This window comes from Myotis myotis, unplaced genomic scaffold (assembly GCF_014108235.1).
Source record: "Myotis myotis isolate mMyoMyo1 unplaced genomic scaffold, mMyoMyo1.p scaffold_m19_p_2, whole genome shotgun sequence".
NCBI classification, from domain to species: Eukaryota; Metazoa; Chordata; class Mammalia; order Chiroptera; family Vespertilionidae; genus Myotis; species Myotis myotis.
Window position 1 is genome coordinate 195,390,882 of NW_023416324.1, and position 16,499 is coordinate 195,407,380.

At 38.9% G+C, this 16,499-nt stretch overlaps 1 non-coding gene across 1 annotated transcript; it reads right to left on the reverse strand.

Moving 5' to 3' along the window:
* Positions 1 to 11,243: 11,243 nt before the first annotated feature.
* Positions 11,244 to 11,347, reverse strand: LOC118677858. The gene has a single exon (XR_004974582.1). It is a non-coding gene; the product is annotated as a U6 spliceosomal RNA (small nuclear RNA).
* Between the last annotated feature and the right edge of the window lie 5,152 nt (positions 11,348 to 16,499).

Consider the following 16,499-nt stretch of genomic DNA (forward strand, 5'->3'; position numbering starts at 1 on the left):
ACAGCATCCACCCCACGCTTTCCGGATGCAGCTCACATCACCCAGGACCCTGCGCGAGCAACACTGTGGTTAAGGGTATGTCACTGCGAATCAACAAAATATGCAGTTTGATCAGCACATTCTGAGCGCAGATCATTAAAATATGCAGCCCGGTCCCCCAAGTGCATGAAAAATTAACTAACAAGTTTTGTATCTTGATCAGTTTAATGAGTGAGAAGCCGCTGAACAAGAGTGTCAAATTGTACAGTCTGGCGAGGGGGCAGATGATTGCCGGCGCGGAGCCGCCAGGGCCAGCGCTCATAGTGTTGCTTTTCAAAATACCCACCCTTAGAATTCAATGTCAGAGGGAGCTGATTAGTATTAAGATGTTGTCCAGCCTGTTTCCAGCAGGATGTGATGAGATGTCGAGCCTTCAGATGTAAATGAAACATTGATCCTTCCTTTCAGGCTTCACTGGGTCTTAATGGACTCAGCCATGCGCCTGGAAGCCCCGGCCAATGGCATCCCATGCACATGTGCCGGCCTAAGAGGCAGTGGCAGCCTTCTGGAAATATCTAAACCATCTGACCTTGAAAAGCAGCTAACAGAAAGGCAGGGGGTGGTGGTGGGGGGAGTTCTTTAATCAAACTGCATCAGAGATGCCACATGCCATTGAGGAAAAAAGCAAGAAGAAAAAAGCAGGGCTTCCTAAACCAAGAATGCCCAGCTAGAAAGTTGGTGGAGAATTTGAGTAAATTAAACTCGAGTGGTTGATGATCACCAAGGAGACATTTGAATTGGGTTGTCACAGGAGGCTTGTAGGGCCTGCTGTCACCCAGCTGTTGGCAGGATGCTGATGGGGAGGTTGACAACCCACTTTTAACACAGCCACGCATGCCCCCGGTGACTTGGCCCGCGTATAAACGAGGACTTGAGCGCCGGTCTATTAATTCTGCCCTGATACTTTATCTTGGCCGACCGGCTGGCATTGCCGCTGTGGGAGTGTCAGTTTCCCAGGGCATAAATGTAGCCCCTTCTATAATGAGGTGGGCAACAGAAACGTGGCAATCCCAAATAACAGGCAGAACGCAAGTCCAAATGGGAACATTCCACAGGCAAAGGGGGAGAGGGCTATCTGGCAAATGCTGAGGTTGGAGCTGCCAGTTGCCCTTCTGTTGGACATGCTGGGGCAGAGGACGGGGGTGTGATGGGGGGAAGACTTTTTTAAAAATCTTTCTCAATTTAATTAGACTTTTCCAAAGTGTAGCACGTGGACATACCCAGAATGACTTTTGGTCAAATGTGGTATATGGACAAACTTTTTAAAATGGTTCTTGTTAGGAGTCTATTCCCATGAATATTAAAGTAGAGATAGCACATCAAATTCGTGATTTAACTAATATTATTCCTTAGAGTGAGCTAGAGATAGCAAAAGTGAGTTTAATGAAAGTAAATTTAAAGACAAATTCTACATGTGTAATAAATGGATATGTCGAAAGTCATACAGGGGTTTTCAAATGGCTGAAGTTTAAGAAAACTACTCATTGCTGCCATGAGGGCTGGAGCCAGGTCTGCAAGAAGACCCTCCTTCTTAGATCAATCAGAAAAACTTGAATTTCAAAAATTCATGATACACAGGTGAAGGGATGAAGGGCTCTCAAAGCACATTACTGTAGTTAGCTTATTACCTCACCATACACAGAAATACAAAGTAAGAAGCTCAGACCCAGAACAGGCTCTGAGGCACCAACACATCAGTCGACTGTCATAAAATCATAAAAGTACTCTTTGGATGACCAAAAACTAATTTTCAGTTATTGAAGTTTTAATTAAATTGTATTAATATTTTATTATAAAGTACTAGAGGCCCAGTGCACGGATTTGTGCACATTGAAAGGAAATTAATTAGAAGAAATATTTTAGAGGCCAGGGAGGGACACAGGAGGTTGGCCAGCCAGAGAGGGACTGTGGGAGGGCTCTAGGGTGTGTCTGGCCTATCTCTCCCAGTCCTGATCGGCCGGACCCCAGCAGCAAGCTAACCTACTGGTTGGAGAGTCTTCCCTCTTGTGGTCAGTGCACATAATAGCAACTGGTCGAATGGTCAAATGGTTGGACACTTAGCATATTAGGCTTTTATATATATAGATAGCATGCATCTAAAGCATATTTACTATAGATGTATGTATGACATGCATGCACACATCTGTGTATTTTCAAAATATTAAGAAACAACTGTGCCCTCTAGTTACATTAAGAAATAGAAAATGACTAGTATTTTGAAGCTGCCATTGTGCTCCCCCAATTGCAACACTGTTCCCTCCCTATTTTACTGAGTTTAAGGTTTATAATTTCCTTGTCTTTCTTTATAATCTTACTATGTGTGCATGTACCTTAAGCAATATATGATCTAATATTTCTTGCCCTTCAAATTTACATTAAAAGATGCACATTATATAAATTACTTTTTAAGTTGCTTTTTTCATTCAGGATTATGCGTTTAGTATCGACACATGCTAATATGCATAGATGTAGTTTATTCATCTTCACTCCTGTGTAATATTCCACTGACTATGTCACAATAATGTATCCACTGTGCTGTTCATTTTTTTATTATTATGAGCAATGCTGCTTTTACAGGTCTCCTGGTGTCCATGAGGAAGAGATTCCCTTGTGCATACACTTAGGAAGAGAATTGCTAGGTCCTGGTTAGGTGCTTTTTCCTCTTTATAAGGTATTGTTTGCATTGTTGTTTTTTTTAAAGATTTATTGATTTCCACCTCACTATTTACAATAGCAACAAAAATAAAAATTACTAGATATTTATCTTACACTATATATAAAAATCAACTCAAAATGGATTAGAGACTTAAATGTAAAACCCAAAACTATAAAACTTCTAGAAGAAAACAGGGGAAAAGCTGCTCAATATTGGTCTTGGCGATTATTTTTTAGATATAACACCAATTATACAGGCTGTAAAAGCAAAATTAGTAAGTGAGACTACATGGAACTTAAAAATTTCAGCACAGCAAAGGAAACAATAGAATGAAAAGGCAACATATGGAATGAAAGAAAATATTTGCAAGCCATGTATCCAATAAATAACTAATATCCAATATATAAAAAAACTCTAACAGGTCAATAGAAAAAAAAGAAATAAATAAACCCAAATAACCTAATTTTAAAAGGGGCAGATATTTCTAAAAAAAAAGAGAGAGAGATAAATGGCTACCAAGTATACGAAAAGATGTTCAACATCACCAATCATCAGAGAAATTCAAATCAAAACCACAAAAAGATATTACCACACACTTGTTAGGATTGCTATCTTAAATTAAAAAAAAAAAAAAGCCTCAAAAGATTACAAATGTTAGCAAACATGTAGGAAAACTTGACCCCTTGCACAGTGTTAGCAGGAATGTAAAATGGCACAGCCACTATGAAAAACAATGTGAAGGTTCCTCAAAAAATTAAAAATAGAATTACCATATGATCCAGCAATTCCACTTCTGGGCATATATCCAAAGGAGTTGAAATCAGGATGGCAAAGAGATATCTTGCACCCTCACATTCCTTGCAGCATTATTCATAATAGCCAAGATATGGAAGCAATCTAAATGTCCACTGATGGGTGAATGATAAAGGAAATGCGGTATATACACACAATGAAATATTATTCAACCTTAAAAGGGGAAAAAAAAATCCTGTCCTATGCGACAACATACATGAACCTGAATGACACTGTACAAAGTGAAGTAAGCCAGTTACAGACAGAGAAATATTGCGTGATCCCATTTACATGAAATACCTAAAATAGTCAAACTCATAGAAGCAGAGAGAAAAGTGGTGGTTGCAGGGACTAGGGTGGGGGTGGGGAATTGTTTAATGGAGACAAACTTTTTATGCAAGTTCAATAATTCTAGAGATATGAGGTACAGCATAGTTCTTCTAGTGAACAATACTGAATTGTGCACTTAAAAATTTTGTTAAGAGAGGAGAGCTCATGTTAAACATTCTTACCACAAAAACAAAACCAACAGCACAGGGGCACGAGGAAACTTTTGGAGGTGATGCTCATGTCTGTTACTTTGACTGTGATGACAGTTTCATGAAAAGGTGTCTGTGCATGTTCCGACTCGTCAAATTGTTTATGTTAAGTATGTACAGTTTTTGGTACATCATTTACAGCTTAATGTTAATTTAAAAAGTGTTAACATGTTTAAAAAGTGCACAACTGATTTCTTTATTGAATTAATTTATTGAAAAACATCAAAAAGATCTATAATCTTGTAAGTATAGCATGCGATGGATAGAAAAATTTAATATCATACAAATATTCACTCTTCTCAGATGAATTGGAAGTTTTATATTTCAACCAGAATTTAGATAAAGTTTTACATGGAAGTTATAATGTGATTCTGAAGTTTACATGGAAATTCAAAGGGCTGAAATTAGCCAGAATAATTTTGAAAGACAAAAAGATGAGTCATCTTGCTCTATCAAATGTGGTTACTAAGACAATGTGATATTAGTGCAAAGATAGACTGTGTACTGACAGAACAAAACATGGAGCCCAGAAACAGAACATCCCCAGAAGGGAATGTACAGATGGAGATCACAGTGCAGGTCACTTGGGAAGGGGTAAACTCCTAAGTCAATAGTCCTCTGACCCCTGATTGACTCTACCAGAAAAAATAAAACAGAGCCCTATGTGCCACCACACACAAGAGTTAATTCCTCGTGGATTAAGACGTAAATGTGAAATGAAAAACTTAAAAAAGTTTAGGAGACAGTGAAGAAGAATAAATTTATAATCTCTATGTAGGGATGGATTTCTTAAACAAGATGCAAAAAGCACAAAACATAAAAAAGAGATTTATAATTGTGACTACATTAAACTCAAATTGTCAAAAGACATTTAAAAAATGCCATAAAGAGCCCAACTTGCATGGCTCAGTGGTTGAGCATTGACCTGTGAATGAGGAGGTCACAGTTCAATTCCCAGTCAGGGTTGTGAGCTAGATCCCCAGTAGGGGACATGCAGGAGGCAGCCAATCAATGATTCTCTCTCATCATTGATGCTTCTATCTCTCCCTCTCCCTTCCTCTCTGAAATCAATAAAAATATACATATATTTTAAATGTCATAAAGAGAGTAAAATGTAAACCACAAACTGGGGGACATATTTGAAATACATATATCTGGAAAAGAACCCTTATCAAAAACACATATGAAGACCCCTTGTGAATCATTAAGAAAAAAGATAAATAACCAAATAGAAAAATAGGCAAAAGTGGCAAACAGGAATTTCACAGAAGAACATATGAATGGCATATAAATATTATGTGATGCTCAAACTCATTGGTTATCAATAAATTGCAACTTTATTGCCAGGGTAAGAAACAATTTACAACTCAAGCAGTATTATCTGTTTATGATGAAGGACAACTAAAAATTCTCACCTATTGCCGATGAGAGTGTAAATCAGGACACTTACTTTGGCAAATGAATAAGCATTTTCCAGTACAGTGGAGGATTCACATAGTCTAAGACCTAACAAGTCCACTTCTAAGTATATAACCATGAGAAAAAACTTGCACAGTTGTGCCAGGAGACATATATAACAATGTCCAGAGCAGACTCTCCATAACAGCAAAATTCCCATCAGCAAAGAAAGGATAAAGTGGGACAAAGGCATAGAGTGGAATACTATGCAATTGTAAAAAGTAAAATTAACCACAGCTCCATGGATGAATCGCAAAACAACAAAAAACAAACCACAAAAAACAGAACATTGAGTAAAAAACACTGAGTCACAAAAGAATATATACTATATTGTCCAATTACATATCCTATTAAAGAAAAGTCTAATATGCTAAGTGTCTGGTTGTCCGGTTGTCTGTTCAACCAATCAAAGCATATGCTAATGATATGCTAAGGTCACTCAACTGCTCGCTATCATGTGCACTGACCACCAGGGGACAGACACTCAATGCAGGAGCTGCTTCCTGGTGGTCAGTGCACCCCCACAGAGGGAGCGCCACTCAGCCAGAAGCAAGGCTCACAGCTGGTGAGTGCAGGGGCAGTGGTGGGAGCCTCTGCCGCCTCCGCAGCAGCACTAAGGATGTTCGACTGCCAGCTTAGGCCCACTCACCTTGGCTGTCAGTCGGACATCCCCCCAGGGCTCCCAGACTGTGAGAGGATGCAGGCTGGGCTGAGGGACCCGCCAAGTGCACAAATTTCTTGCACTTGGCCTCTAGTCTATACTAATAGCCTAGGTCCATGGTCGGCAAACCTTGCTCGCAAGCCACATGCGGCTCTTTGGCCCCTTGAGTGTGGCTCTTCCACAAAATACCATGTGTGGGCATGCACGTACAGTGCGATTGAAACTTCGTGGCCCATGTGCAGAAGTCAGTATTTTGTGGAAGAGCCACACTCAAGGGGCCAAAGAAACATGTGGCTCACGAGCCGTGGTTTGCCGAGCCGCAGTTTGCTGACCACTGGCCTAGGTGGTTGTCACGCCCTCACCATCATGCATCATGCCCTAACGTCGTCACAAGATGGAGGAGGAGGCGGGTCACAGCAAGGGAGGGCAGTTGGGAGTGATCAGGCAGGCAGGGGAGCAATTAGCCACCAATCAGGCTGGCAGGGGAGGGCAGTTGGGGGTGATCAGGCCAGCAGGGGAGCAGTTAGCCGTCAATCAGGCTAGCAGGGGAGTGGTTAGGGGGCAATCAGGCTGGTAGGCAGGTAAGTGGTTAGGAGCCAGTGGTCCCAGATTGTGAGGGGGATCTGGCCTAAAAGGGCAGTCAGACATCCCTTGAGGGGTCCCAGATTGGAGAGGGTGCAGGCCAGGCTGAGGGATCCTCCTCCCCTCCTCCCATGCAAGAATTTCATGCACTGGGCCTCTAGTTTTAAATAAAATACTTAGATAAAGACATAAGTTATAAAGCTATAAGAAAAAGCAAGATAATTATGGTATACAATTCAAATAGTGTATTATTTCTGGATGGAGAAAGGGAGGAAAAATTCTAACTATAGTTAATGCTTATTTCTGCAGCTAGGTGGTGACTACAAGTGTTGATTTTACCAGCCTTTAAGTTGTATATATAAAAATGCACATAATGTACACTCATTTATTTATATTGTAGAACTCACAATGTAAACAAAGACAAAATCAATTAGACAGTTAACATATATTGCAAAAATGTGAAGGTATCACTTTATTGACCAAGTAAGGATGATTTTATACCAGAGAGAAAAAGGAGGTATGATTGCAATATATGCTCTGTCAGGGGTCCCATTAATTCATTTGGGACACCAGTGCATATGTGAGTATTTGGTTCCTGGTACATAATAGATATTTGATACAGTTGGTGAAAGACAGGAGGATAGGAAAGGGAAAGAGAGATGGGGTAGGGAGAGAGGGAAGGAAAAAGGTAAAGAAGGGATTGAAGAGGGAAGGAGGCTGGTTGCCCTAGATTTGTGAATAATTGATTATATATATTAAATAGATTTCCTGTTGTCTGGAAAGAGTTCCGTCTTATCGGGACTGAGGGAGCACTCCATTCTCTCACAGAATTTAGCCCATTGTGTCTTGTGTTACTAATGGTTACACTGACAGCTCTAGCACACCATTGAGACTTGCTTGCCAAACATTAACTTCTATACCATGTTATAGATTTTTTTTCTGATAGAGTAATCACTACTACTTATGCGGAATGACAGAGCTGCCTGATAGTATTTCATCTAATCTGAAAACATAAGAAATTACCCAGCTATGTAAGACATAGAAAAAAACCCCAAAGGGAATTTTTCTTTTCTTTTCTTTTTTTTAACTCAAGACAGGAAGGGAAGCATTAAGCCTATAACTAAACTCTGACCGAATGTATTTTTTTGTCTTAGTTTCATGAGAATTGGGCCAGTGGATAAATATTTCAGTATGTTGGTTACATGCTTAAACCTGCATTTTAAAAGTAAAATGTTAAGGTTGAGTAAATACAAAATAATATCGATAACATTTTCAAAGTATAAAATAATGGAAAAACCTTGTCTACACAACACACAGCTCTCAAAAACAGAACACTAATGAGATTCTAGAAGTACTTCCCATACCCTCTCCCTTCCACTTTCCATTGTCCCATGCAAAATATTGCCTATCCTGAATTGTGTTTATAACATCTCATAGTTTTCATTTATAGTATTCATATTTGTATATGCTCCTAAACACGAAATTCTTTGTTTTTACAGACTTTTAAACTTCATCTAAATACAGGAATACCACATTTTTTCTACTATGCCTTGGTTTTCTGCCATTCAGCACCCGTTTTTTGAGATTTGTCCATGATTTAATGTACACACCTGTAATTTATTCATTTCCATTGCTCTTTACAAGCACATTTATTGCATATCACAACGGGCTTATCAATTTTTCCTATTGATTGATATTTCAGTTGTTTCCAATTTCTTTATTACTACATCTCGAAGGACTTTCTTATACATGTCTTCTGGTTCCCGTGTTCAAGGCTTTCTGGAATTGGACCTAGGAGTGAGGTTATTGGGTTAGAAGGCATGCAATTCTGAAACTTCACTAGATAATAATTGTTCTCTACAGCAGCTTCCTAATTTGTACTGCCACCAGCCTAGATTGGAAATTTCTGTGGCCCATATCTTCACCTGCCCTGGTTGCTACTCTCATGAGTTAGCATTCGCCACGCCCTCTGATGAGCTGGCTTGTATCACACTCTTAGGTAACCGCAGATGTGACTCAATCAGTATACAATCTACACTTCGGTCGGTGCCCCTGATTTGACGTTAGTGGCCCATGTTGAATTGGACCATGGCCTCATTTGGACATTTCCAAAAAAAGGAGGGCTTCAAGAGGAGAATAGGTCTGCTGTTTTCTCAATAAAGTGCTGATTGACAAATGTGAGGGGAAAAATCATGATGTTAGTAGTGGAGTGAAATATTGTATTTGGCACTGTTGGGAAATCACCCAAGTTTTGTGGGTTTCTGACTTCATAACTACAAGATATTTGGATCAAAGTGTACTTACTTTAGGTGACATATGAATTCATAATCCAAGGAAAAAAGCCTCGTAAAAATAACTTAACATTAAATATATCTTGCAAAAGGACCATTAAACTTGGCAAAATATTAATGAAATAAAACACATGGGTTAGATTTCCCTTATAATACACACAGGAATAAAATGTGCTCAGCAAAATATGCTTTGGCTTTTGCTAAACTAGAAACATCTGAAAATAACCTGAGAGATTTCCTTCAACTACAGCATGTTTCTGGCTTTGTCCACCACTTAATTAAGTGTTGTTTTAATAATGAAGCACATTAGGATGGGGGTTGTACCCAGCCTACAACCATTCTTTATGGGGTAGTAAAGATAAAGACAATAGTACCGACGTAAAAAAATATTTAATTTCACGGTCTTACCTTCTTAACATATGTTTCATATCAGCCTTACTAGTTATTTTCCCAAATCCCTTTTCTTTAAGAAAGTTAGCCATTGTTTTGTCCTTGAAAATTTAGGTGGAAACCTGTTCTGATGGCTCAAGGATAAAGAAGATAGGTGAGATGTTTCCAGGCAACTGCAATACCACTACTTATGAAGAACACAGTTGTGTGCACTGGGGAAGCATGATTTGAGTTCAGGCATTTTTCAAGGCCAGTCATTGCTTTATCCCTTGTCTTCACAAAGTGAACTCTTGAACCTTTAAAACTAAGGTTGTAGAAATGTTACAAACAGAACCATAAATGCTACTCTAGTACATTCTTAGTGTGTGTGTAGACTTACTTTATTATGAAAAATACAATGCATTTCAGACATAAAAACCTAACTGTTTTAGACTTCCACCACCAGTAAAGATGGTGTAGCTAAATCTAATCAATCTGTTTGCTGAGGACAGTACAGCCTGGACAAGATAATGTTTTAAGTGTTTGAAATAGTGGTGGTGGCGGGAGAGAGGGGGTGGACTGTATTTCAAGGCATTGGAAAGACAAAAAGAGTAAAGTGTGGTGAGCCAAGGTGTGGAGAAGGATGGAGCCGAGGGAGGTGAACCTGGCTTTGGGGACTATTCCTTCCCTGGTGGGCTTTTGCTGATTTAAAAAGGAACCTGAAAGTGTAAAAGGCTGAGAAGCTGAGCATTGCTTTTCACAGCTTCACAGAGTAAAGGGAATAGGCCTTAGGGCCTATCAGGAAGGGAAGGGGATTTGTAGAAACCCCTGAAGAAATCCTGAAGAGCTAGACCTTAGGAACAGAACAGGGTAAACTGGAAATAGAGAAAATGGAGCTCAGTTTCAATTTACCTCAACACCTCAAAATGAATTGAGGTGATACCAATGCCAATGCATAAACAAATGTGAATTCTCTTCCTAAGACCAAGATATGCTGAGCCTCAAATTATTTCTACAATCAATTTTGCAAATACAGTACCTTTGCTCCCTCTCTCTCTCTCTCTCTCTCTCTCTCTCTCTCTCACACACACACACACACACACACACACACAGACACTCATACATATAAATAATCAAGCATCCAAGGAGCTAATAGAATATAAATACTAAAAACAAGAGAGAAAAAAAAACAAAAAAATACTAAATGATATATAATTTCCAAGCTTATTGAAGAGAAAAGAGAAATTTTAAATGCTCAATCAAAATGAAAGCAAGGAGAGGAAAGAATCATAAAACAAACAGAATCATAAAACAAATACTAACATAGATTTAAACCCCAAATAAATAATAATTAGATTAAATGAAAATGGTCTAAATGTTCTAATTCAAAGACAAAGGTGATCAGATTGGGGAGGGGGGCAAAAGATGAAAAAAAGAGTCATATACAAAACATAAGATAAAAGAGGTTGAAATTAAGAGATAAAGCATGCAGATATTCACCAAAAGAAAGACTGCATAGGTATATTATTAGACAAAGCTGACTTCAGAAGAAAAAGCACTAATATAGGTAAGAAATACTTCATCATAATAAAAGTTTCTATCTACCAAAAATATTATGACGATTCTAGCTTTCTATCCAAATAAACAGAGCCTCACAATAGGTATAATTGCAAAATAGAACTTTAAAGTAGACAAAAGGAGAAATGAACAATTCCAAAATATATCAGGAAGATACCTCAAAATATCTAACTTAGAAAGCCATATAAAAGTAATATTATAACATTTACAAAATTAATTTGCAACCTTGGTTTAATATACATAAATAGAACACTGAATCCAACCCACGGGCATTTTAAAAAAATATGGAGCACTTCATGAATTTGCGAGTCATCCTTGTGCAGGGTCCATGCTAATCTCTGTATCATTCCAGTTTCAGTACATGTGTTGCCTAAGAGAGCACAGCACACAGGCATTTTTTATTTAATTTTTAATTTTTTTATTTTTGAGAGTATGTTTATTAAAGCTAGGGACAGTGAAATAAGGAAGGGCTTAATATATAAGAAGCAACAAGACAGAGCCTAGGCTGGCTGCTTTGGCTCTCTGGAAAGTCAGAGAAAAGAGGGCCTTGGACACAGGTTCAGGGTTGAGCCCAGGACGAGCTACCACAGACCATTGCTCCCCTGGTTGTAAGTCTCGTGAGGACCTTTATAGTTTAGGAGGTGCATGCCTGAGAGGGAAGAAAGGGCTGGGTGTGCTCCCGGGAGGAGCCCACAGGCCTTTTTTAAATGACCAAATGCTAAGACATAAAACAAGTTTCAAAATTAATATATTAAAGTTTAGAGTAGAGTGGATTCTCTGCTCACAGTGGGGGATAAAAAGGCAACTAGAAAAACTCTAGGTGTTTAGAAATTAAACAATAGACTTCTAAATAATACAGGGGTCAAAGAAGCCATGATAAAAATAAATATTTTAACTCAATGATATTGAAAATGCAATGTGTTAAAACTTATGAATGATAGCTAAAACCATGCTTAAAAGGAAATTTGCTACTTAAGAAGTAAATATGAAGAAAAAAGGCTCAAAATCAACAACCTCAACTTTAAACCTGAGTAGAAAAAAGAACAGCAAAAAACAACAACAACAAAAAAAAAAACCCACAGAAAGTAGAAGGAAGGAAGGAATAAAATAAGAGTATAAAATCTAAAAATATAATTTAAAGAACATTTTATTTAATTTTTTAAAATATATCTTTATTGATTTCAGAGAGAGAAGGGGAGAGAAAGAGAGAGATAGAAACATCAATGATGAGAGAGAGCCATTGATTAGCTTCCTCTTGCACCCTCTACTGGGGATTGAGCCTGCAACCCAGGCAGGTGCCCTGACTGGGAATCTAACTCTGACCTCCTGGTCCATAGGTCGACACTCAACCACTGAGCCATGCCAGATGGGGTTAAAGAGAATTTTAAAGAAAACTAAAAAGAAGATGAGTAAGCTAAATAGTCATCCAAGAGGCTATGGGAAAATTTTAACCCATTAACATTTGTGGAAAAGAAACAGTGGATATAGAAGCAGAAGTTAATGCAATAGAAATTTTTTTAAAAGGACTGATTAAAAAAGAACTGAATCTGGTTCTTTGAAATAACTAATGGCAAGGTAGGAGATACAAATGAAGAAATCTATGAATTAGAATGGATAAAACTGTTATTATCTAGAGATGATAAGACTGTCTACATCAAGAGACTCTACAGATAAACCTTTAAAATTAATAATAGGATTCAACAAGGCTGTGAATCAGTATACAAAAATTATTAAGGTTCCCTCACACAGGAATAACAAAATAGAAAATGTAATAGAAGAAACAGAATCACAAAAAAGATACAACAACACATAAACTATAAAGTACTTAGTAAAAGAAACTCTACAAGTATGTGCATGAGCTTCATGAAAAAAATATGTAATTGTTTATTGAAAAACATAAAAGAGGACTAGAATAAGTAGAAATTTTAAATTTTTCATGAATTTCTTAAATCAACATTTGAAAAAACATTAATACTTCCCAAATAATCTATATACAGTGCAATTCATTACAATCCATACAAATCTAATTACAATTCTACTCAAGATCCCAAGTTGATGTCTGTGAAATGATTAACTGAGTCTAAAATGTATGTGGTCAAAGTATTGTAAAGGTCAAAGAATTACTAAGGTAATTTTAAAAAGAAAGAACAAAGAAGGGTGAATCTTTTCATACAATATGAAGACATAGAGCATTAAAAAGGTAAGATCATCAAAACAGTGTAATATTGGCACAGAGGAAAACAAATAGACCAATGGGACATAACAGAGACTCTTGAACTAGACCCAAACATATATGTAAACTTGGAATATAACAGATCATATTGGTATCATAAATCATAAATCACTGGTATTATAAATCAATGAGTTAAAAACAAACTAAAAATTGTGTTAGAAAAATTATATATATATATATACATACACATATATATGTATATATATATACTGTATTTGGTATATAGACATATATAAAACCAGATTTTTATTTCACATTATAAATAACATAAATTTTGTATTAAAATCGAAGTATGAAAAAATACCTATTTCAGAAAAAATATAGAAGAATTATCTATCTTTATGAACTCAGGATAGAGAAGGCTTTCTGAAATAAGAAGTAAAAAGTGCAAACTATAAAAAAAATGGTAATGTTTTAAAAGCAAAAATCTTCTGTTTTAATTTACTCTTTAGCCCTAGCCAGTTTGGCTCAGTGGATAGAGTGTCATCCTGTGGACCCAAGGGTCCCAGGTTTGATTATGGCGCTACATACCTCAGTTGCCGGCTGTGGCCCAGGCCCTGGTGAGGGTTCATGCAGCAGGGCCCTGGTCAGGGCTCCTGCCAATCAATGTGTTTCTTTCACATTGATATTTCTCTTTGTCTTTCCCTCTCTCTTCCACTCTCTCTAAAAAAAAATCAATGGAAAAATATCTTTGGATGAGGATTAAAATGAATAAATAAATAAATTAATTAATTAATTAAATTACTGTTTTATATTTAGGAATAAAGGTTGAAATTACCCAAATACCAATTATTAAATAAATTATGTCATATCCATACAGTAAATAATATGCAGCTTTAAAAAAAAGATGCAAGCTCTCTATATGCCAATATGGAAAAAGCACCAAGATATAAAGTGGTTAAAGCAATATACAGAAATGAGTATATATAGCAAATTGCCATTTATGTAAAATTGGGGAAAGAAAGTAGCTATTTATATTCAAATTAAGAAATTTTGAAAGGATATTTGTTGGTTCTTGTAACAGAAGTTCAGGCAGAAACTAAGTAGATCGGGATCAGGGGTTTGTGGGTATCTTTTCACTGTACACCTTTTAATACTAGTATATGTCTTTAAATTTTGAACTATGTGAATGTATTACATTTTTTAAATTAAAACAAAAATTTTCAATACAAGTGCCCTCTCCCCCCAAAAAAGTGAAGCATAAGTTAAATTTAATTGCAATGTATGTAGCCGACAAAGCCTTAGAATCTACAATACATAAAACACTTATTCAAATCAGTAAGGAAAAGACACTCCCTACAGGTCCACAGAAAGAATATGAGTCTAAACAGACATTTAAAAGAAGAGGAATTATGGATATATTCAGAATATGAAATGTGTTGAATTTCATCACTTACCTGGAAAGGCAAATTAGTACAAAAAAAAGATAGATTTCCATTAAATAGGTCAAATTAAAGAGTCTTTGTTGAGTGTTGTCAGGCATGTGACAAAGCTGTGCCCCTCTTGTGGGACTATTGGTTGGTACTGACAGTTTAGGGTGTAAGTTGGCAGTGTTTAGTAAAATGAAAAATGTGCATACCCTCCAACCCAGTAATTTCACTTTGGTATGGATCCTAGGCAAATTCCTGCAGCTCTGCACCAGGAAGCACTTGCAAAGATGTTCCTTCGAGTGTGTATTTAACAAACACTCACGTGGCACTTACTACATTCCAGTCTGGCTCTAAGTACTTTCCAAATATTATCCCAGCTAACCCTCATAACAACTCTAGGAGGTAGGTACAATGAATATCCTTGCCTTTTAGAAAGAAATATAAACCCTGACCACCCCCCGCCCTAAAAAAAATAATAATAAGGTTAGGATTGTGGCCCAAAGTCAAATGGCTAATAAATGGTAGGACTGGTTGTGAAGCCAAGCAGCCTAGCTCAAACGTGTTCTTTCAGCCCCAACAATGCAGTAAAATCCTGCACACCACTTACAACTTTATCAGTAGAGGACTGGATGGACAAAATGTGCTATATTCATAGGATGAAATGCTATCTGCCACTATACACATCCTATCTAATAAAAGAGAAACATGGTAATTGGTGTACGACCGCTACCCTTCCCATTGGCTAATCAGCGAGATATGCAAATTAACTGCCAGCCAAGATGGCGGCCGGCAGCCAGGCAGCTTGAAACTAACATGAGGCTTGCTTGCTTCAGTGACAGAGGACTCCAACGTTCCCCGCCTGCCTTGCCGGCCTCTGAGCTTGCAGTTTAAGAAACATTGTAACAAATATAGAAGCTAAACAAAACCCCAGAAACCTGCTTTCAGCGAGCCCGGGATCTCAGAGCTGGAGATGATACAGAGTTTTGATTATAGAACCTAAACAAACCAGATACCTTCTTTCAGCAGCAGAGGCCTCAGAGCTGGAGCCAGAGCTAAAGCTGGCCCAGAAAAAAAAAGAAAAAGAAAAAAAGGAGCAGTTGGGAGCTTCAGTCGGCCTGAAAACAGCCCTCAGCCCCTCACCCAGACTGGCCAGGCACCCCAGTGAGGAACCCCACCCTGAAGGGTGTGTGACCAGCTGCAAACAGCCCTCAGCCCCTCACCCAGGCTGGCCAGGCACCCCAGTGGGGACCCCCACCCTGATCCAGGACACCCTTCAGGGCAAACCAGCCAGCCCCACCCATGCACCAGGCCTCTATCTTATATAGTAAAACGGTAATATGCCTCCCAGCACTGGGATCAGCCGAGCCGAGAGGCCTCCCGGCACCAGGATCAGCATGACAGGGGGCAGCGCCCAAACCCCCTGATCGCCCTGTGGCTCTGTGTGTGACAGGGGGCGGGGCCACAACCTCCCTATCCGCCCTGCTCTGTTCGTGACAGGGGAAGGTGCCCCAACCCCCTGATCAGCCCTGCTCTGTGCCTGATAGGGGGGAGCTCCCCAACCCCCTGATCGCCCTGCGGCTCTGTGTGTGACAGTGTGTGGCGCCCCAACCCTCCTGCCCCCCACGGGCCCTGCTCTGTGTGTGACGGGGTAGAGCCATAACCTCCCCATCAGCCCTGCCCTGAGTGTGAGAGTGGTGGCCCCCCAACCCCCTGATCGGCCCTGCTCTGTGGGTGATAGAGGGCGGCGCCCCAACCCCCTGATCCACCCTGCCCTGAGTGTGACAGGAGGTGGTGCCCCAACTCCCCTATCGGCCCTACTCTGTGAGTGACAGGGGGGAGCTCCTCAACCCCCTGATCGGCCCTGCTCTGTGCATGACAGGGGGGAGCTCCCCAACCCCCTGATTGACCCTGCTCTGTGAGTGACAAGGGAC